The following is a 7,067-nucleotide window of genomic DNA, read 5'->3' as shown; positions in this document are numbered from 1 at the left end:
GATTGGGGGACAACCTGCTCTGCCTCTGAGCCACAGCCACCGCAAAACAGTATACTTATATATGTTTCAGAAGGATTTTTAAGCAAGAAATACTGTAGGCAATGCAATAACATAGTCTTGATTCATATTTGATTGCTGCACTGCACTTTATTTATAAGATCTGACTGTCGCTTATATTTGAACCATCTCCAAAATGTAATTGTCTTTTCAAGATAGGTTACAAAGCTTCTGACTAAGGCTTGCTAAATTGGAGTGCAGAGCAAAAAGGGGCAGGGCTTAGGAAGGGTCAACTGTCAACTGCAACCATATTAGTGACAGCTATAGCCAGCCTAGACATGAAATACTTTTTGATTCCAGCACTTTGGATGCATATTTATTTTATTTTTTTATCAGTTGCACCTGATATCAAAATTAAGCTTGTGGTCACCTAATTGTTTAAAATTATAAAGCCAGCAGCTTATTCTGCTCAGGTCTGGTCCAGCAGCTGACACTATGCCCATGAAATGTAAAACAAAAATACCTGGCTTTACTAGTAAGTCCTCAGTATTCTGTACTGTACATTTAATTCCATTTCAGTATTATGGAGGACATGAAAAATTGTGACAGGATGAGTTCTTGTGATTTTGTATATACACTGTACATGAAGTGGAACAGAAAAACAATGAAGAAAAATAAAATAATAAAGTAAATATTCTAGTTCCGTCTTTATCTTGGCCCACATCAGACTGTTATATTCCCCTGGAGACAGCCTGCAGGCCCTCTACATCAACAACAAAACAACATGGCCTGAGGCTGCCCGCAGAATCCAAGAATATGATGTCAGGTAACAAAAACATGATTAGTGAGACAACAAAAGGGTGATACATCTCATTTACCTGGTTTAATATCTTCTAGCTCGAGACTTGGATATTGATCTGATCTGCCCATTGTCAGTATACTGTAAGTAAAGCGAAAAGCTTGGGGTCAATCATCCCTACTGTGTTACAACCCTTAGTTGAGGGCTATGTTTCACAGTTTCATTGCTAATATGTAGGCAAGGGATGTCAGAGTTGGGAGTGCTGAGAGAATATCTCTAAATGCTAAATGCATGGCGTTCATGGTTTTTGCATTAATTGGAATGGCCAGGATAATTTATAGTTTGTTTAAGCGTTATTAACAACACTCAAATTGTATTACTTTTTTGCAGATAAACAGATATGAATAAATCAAGGCAAACCCTAAAATACCAGTGTACAAATTTAAATCTCAGTAAAAAAGGAAAGGGAAGTCTAGGTTTAAATATTTTTATGAACTAATAGTTTTCATTATGTCAGCACCCTTGCTTCTGGCACTACACTTTGAATGAAAGACATTGCAAAGCCAAAGAGACAATTTCAACAACAAACTAGACTGATTTTGATTTTAAAAAAGTCATAGCCAACTCTGCTCTTGTTAATGCACTTTTATGGTGGTCTAGACCGTACTCCTTATAAAATTATTTACAGAGAACCAACAGTTGCCACCATGAATAAACACTTGGTGGGAACTGTGCTTGCTCATTCAGTTTAGATCTACAAAATATTAAATGTGTGCCAACCAGACTCGGTCTTCCCCATTAAATTTAGGCTATATCTAATTCATTTCAATTAAATTATTAAGAGGATAATTTTGTTTAATTAAAGCATTTAAAAAATGCAGAACGTGAAAATAAAATATGTGGAGTGTCCAGTAGGCTGCGCTGTGCCCGCGCGCGACCCGGGCCCGTCGTGAGCGCGCGGCTCCAGCAGCAGCGGCAGTAACAGAGAGCGGAGCGGGTCGTCAGCAGTGTGTCAGTGTCGGAGAGCTCTGCTGGTGTGGATGGTACTCAGTCGGACGGACTTTTTCACCGGGATATTCTGCAACATGGCCGGGTGAGTGCTGCGGGTAAAGCCGCAGTCCCAGCTGAAACGAGATGCAAAGTTATAGGTGTGCGGACAAACGTGCGGTGTGAATGCGTGTGACGGGATTCCACAGCCGGTGAAGCGTTTTTTTTTTTCTTATCTGCATGACAGCGACTGGGACGAGGTGGGTGTCCTGAGCCATGTACTATCTGCTGTAATGCTACTACGTTTGTGGTGTGCTGTAGCTGTGTGGCTTCCCTCCACACTGGAGGGAAAACAGTTTAGCGTTGATGAACAGCGGGCTGCCGGGCTCCAGCTCCCGCTGCATGGGACAACTGAGAGTCGGGCCCCCGCTGCAGCCATCCGGACCTAATCGCTCTGTAGTTGTCATTGCTTTCTCCTTGCTTTACAACCTGCATTATTAAATACAATTTGCTAGCTAGTAGTAGTTGTGCATGTAGAGAAGCGTTTAGCTTCATCCATGTCATAGATTTTCTGTGGAGGCAGGTGCAACTCTGTGTGATCGATTACGCATCCGATACAGCAACTTCAGTATCTGCTTTGGAGGAAAAAAGCCTCATGAAGCAGGCCTTCCCTGCGCCTTTGTGTTAATTACTTCCATTACACTGTAGCCTATAGTAGTTATGGCACGTCCACTGCTACAGCTGGAGTGCTCTGGGAGTGAAATAAAGAAATCATAATTAGTGTGCTATTTCATAATCTGTAAGCTTCAAAGGAGGGGAAAATATTTTTTGTCACAGTGAGGGAGTCCTTCAGGCTGAACGTGATGGCAGTGCCAGCATGTTAGAGGTGAATGTGTGTGTTGCTGCAGACAGACAGATGCGGGCAACAACTGGGGCTGGTCTGAAGTGTCCCACAGGCATTTAAGAAAAATGAGTGTGCATGTACATAGTAAGGCTGTGAGTGTGTGTGTGTAAAAAGGGAGGCTGCATCAAAGAGGTTACCAGCAGTCAGTGAAGGGCTGCTCTGTCAGGGTGGAGATCCATTAACAGTTGTTTTTATTGGGAGGATTTTGCAAGCGTCATCAGGATGTAGTGGTGGAGACAGTGATTTGAGATGAGACTGAAGGGGACATGCCGTGCATGGCAAGTGTAAACCTACTATGACGACAGCCGTTGGTTTGTGGCCAACTGAGTTTGGTGACATGGCCATCACCATCTTGGTCTTTTGGAACCAAAGTGATCATATCTGGATAAGGGCATAGAGCTGGTGGGTGATGTACTGCAAGTTGGGCGGTGCTTGGTTTGGGGTTTTTTCAAGCAGGAAAAAATGCTTGAAAAAACCTTTTACAGATAAAATGTGTATACATTTGAGGAGAGAAAAGGGCAATGCAGTAACATAATCTTGATTCTTGAGTTGGGCACTGCCTAGCTTCATAGTTTGATCTGAGTTTCGTGAGCCTGCGTTACTGGAGCATACCTTTATTTTATTCTAAATGGGACCATAATTTACTAAATGAACATCATGTTGTATCACTCATTAGGAAATGAGCAACCAACGCCTCAATCCTCCCGTTCCAAGTGGGTAGGAGAAACTATGGTTGCTGTGAAAAAAAGCCTATCTTAAAAGCCAGTGTTTGGTTTGTCCGTTCTGGGCTGCTGTTGAAAAAAATGGCTGACTCTATATAAGCGAACTCGTTTTCTCTGTAGATAAAAACAGCTAATTCTAAATTAACAAAAACACAACGATTCTTGTTTGACTAATAAAAACATACCTATGAATATCATACGGACATTAGATCCTAGCAATAGATCCTCCCAAATGTTACACACTGGACCTCTGTCCACTACTGTCAATAGTCTATGGCCTGGCTGTGCATGCCTATTTACGACACACGCACAAACATGCGCGCACACACACCTGTGCACATGCCTGCTTCTTTCTCTAACCTTTCTCAGGCAGGCAGGCAGCCAAACAACCACATAGCTGTCAATTCACTTGTGCTTGCCCATGTTACAGCTCCTCCTCCTCATTGCCTCTTATCCCCACACTACCTTCATCACCTCATTCTTTTTCAGCATGTTTTGCACAGGTTGATTGGAACTCTTCCTGGGCCAGCCCACTGTAGACTGTCATCTGTATTACTGTAGTCAGTTCTTGCTGTTAGTAGGTGGTGACCTAAAATGGAATCCCTGACCTCCACTTGCTTATAGAAAAACATTTAGTTATTATAGATAGTTGTTTTTTAAACTAACCTATAGCATAATAGCAGCACCCTGACTCTGTTTGACCTGAATGGAACGGGGCCTTGACTAGTATAATTGGTAACACCTGTGTTTACTTTGCCATTTCAGTTAAAAATAGCTGCTGTGAAAAACGTCTGTTTGGTCGGAAGAGCATATCGTCCAACCAATTAACCAACCAACCAGCCAACAGGAAGGTGTCTGCCTTCATTTCATAAATGATCTCATCTACATGCTTGTGAATTATTTTACTCACATTTCTGCAAAATTGAGATATTGATATTTCCATTTACAATAGTTCCATGTGTTTGACCAGTGCTTAGTTGACATGAGAACCCATTGTTGGATCTGGCAAGGTTGAAGAGTCTAGCTTCAATCAATCTGGCAGTACCTACTTTACTGTATTCAGTCTAATGGATGTTACACTGCACTATGTGATGAAGTGAGTCTGCAGTTGCCTATCTGGATTCTGACTGCATCACTGCAGATAACATGTGCATGAGAATTTGCAGAGGAGCTGCTGCACTACTTCTGCCTGCAGTAGCTGACCCCTCTCCTGAGCACAGTGACCTCCACATGCATGGAAGAGGAGGAGGGGGAGGAGGAGATGGAGGCCCTCCCTTCGTTCGTTTTGTTCTCCTTCTCTCCATGAGCGCCTTGCTCCACAGGCTGCCTGCTTGAAAATGGCATCCTACAAACCCCTCCTCCACCACCCTCCCCCTCGCTTTTCCTTCATCTCTGAGGTCCCAAGGGCTTTGTGAGCGTCTGTTCATGCCAAATGCCAGCACTCAGCATGCCCCCCCGCACTCCCTGTGTATATGAGAGAAACTGAGAGACAGAGAGAGTTCTTTGGTTTTACCTCGTCATCCAGGCTGGGGGGTTGCCTGTTGTGTACTGGCGCTTCGTCCCACTGTGCAATTGGCTAGTGCATATTTGTGTGTGTGTGTGTCTATGTGAACGGGTCTGCTATTGTTCTCAACGACTGCTGGAATGCTGTTGAATGGTGGTTGTGTCAGCCCAGATGCCCAGCAGTATTGTCTGTCTTTGTCATTTTCATCCATGTATGGTCCTTATATTACACCATCCACCTGCCTGCCATGCACTTTCTGCATGTGGATTAAGAGTCAAACACAGTGATTAGCATCTGGAAAGCTAATAATGTAGTTTTGGCCTTGTTTGGAAGACAAATTTAAGGTAACTTTGTTAGTTTGCCACCAATAAATCATGTCAACATTCATTTTGTGCCATTAGCATGAGATCATTGTTTGAATAATGCTGCCAGCAGACTCTAGTGGCCTCCACTCTGCATAGTACAGAGTGTGCCAGCAGGTCAGATTTAGAGGGGAATCTGTTTTACTGCATGGCTGTATGGCACAAAATGGGGAGAAGGTGCTGTTTTTCCCAGAGCTGTGGAATTGAGACTGGATACTTTGACTTAATTCACAGGTCAAATTCAAAGTTGGTTAGGTGAAACTTCAAAAATGTAAGTTCCACTTCAACCATTAAGTCTGGCAAGAGGTAAAAATTAGGGATGCACAATTATTTGCAATATTATCAAAATAGAAGTATGGTCAAATGCAATATCAAAATTGCAAAAGCTGCATTTTTTTGATTAAGGTAAAATATGTGACAAAATAGCAATATAATAAAGTACTGTACTATAGTAAAAGTACTTCCAATACTTCCGCAAAGAAGATGTCGGCTTTGGTCCCCCTCCCCCCAAAAAAACTGTGCAGTGCGAACTCTGTGTGAACAGTCATATCAGAATTCATCACAATTCCTTGAGCAAGGTACTGAACCCCAAATTGCTCCCAATGCTGTGCCATCTGTGTGTGAATCAGTAAATGTGGCATGTAGTGTAAAGCGCTTTGAGTGGTCACAGGACCAGAAAGGCACTATATAAATGCAGTCCATTTACTGAAATCTAATAAAAATCAAATCTGAGCAATAAATCAGAATTGAGCGCTTTGGCTTGCAGTGTTAACGTAGCTTAAGATGGTCCAATGACATTCTTTTGCTTGTAGAGAAGGGGAAATATTCCATTCTTATTTTACTTGATTTGACTACTGCCTTTGATACCATTGATTTGATAGATTGCATAATTGGATTGGCATTTCTGGTACAATTAGTACAGGTGCAGATAATACATTTTTTTAGCACTTCACGTAATCTAACATAATCCAGATCATACATGTCATCCTCATATATATATATATATTTTCTTCTGTCTGGATAATACCAGACTTTCACTGTGACTCACTTTCACTTAATTTTCACTTTCACATTTGCTGCAGGCTCAGCTGTTTGCCTACAGGAAGTGTGAGCACATGACAGCGTGAGTGACAAATACATCCATCTACTTACACCCTCACACTTATTGTGGAGCCACTCAAACATTTCAATACACACAGTTAGGTGTGACCTTGGATGAACTGTTGCATGCTTTTACATGTTTTCTGGCGCTCAGTAGCCAATTAGCCAGCTCATCAGCTGATTTAACCATCTGTAAAGTAACACTTACTTCAGGTGTTCAGGCGCTGTTTGAGGTGCCTTGTGTATACACTTGGTGAATAATGGAAATTCAAATGTCTTTGCGACAGTTGTTGTGTGAAAAATGTTAATTGCCCGTAGAGTTTATGAGCAGTATTGTGTATTGACGAGTATGCGTTTCTGTGCACTGATCCGATACCACATAATTTATTACTTGTGTCTAGATTGTAGTGATCGAATTTGAAGTCAATATGATAAAATTGTAGGAGAGTTCCATGAAAACAGAAGCCCATAATGGGGAAATAGCATCCAGTTTGAAATTCGATTCAACCTGGCCAACTTTGACGGCATGCCACGGACAGCGGCCTTCAACGTACGTACACAAATAGCACAACTTTTAATCAGCAACATTTCCTGTCTCTACTGACCAATTTTGAAGCAGATCTGATAAATTCCCTAGGAGTTCATTCAAATACAACACGAAAAATCACAGAAAATGACAGAAAAAGTCAAA

Source organism: Morone saxatilis, unplaced genomic scaffold, assembly GCF_004916995.1.
Source record: "Morone saxatilis isolate NCDOM2014 unplaced genomic scaffold, NCSU_SB_2.0 Contig8, whole genome shotgun sequence".
In the NCBI taxonomy this organism is placed as follows: Eukaryota; Metazoa; Chordata; class Actinopteri; family Moronidae; genus Morone; species Morone saxatilis.
The sequence above is the reverse complement of the archived record's forward strand: the minus strand, read 5'-3'. Positions refer to the sequence as shown.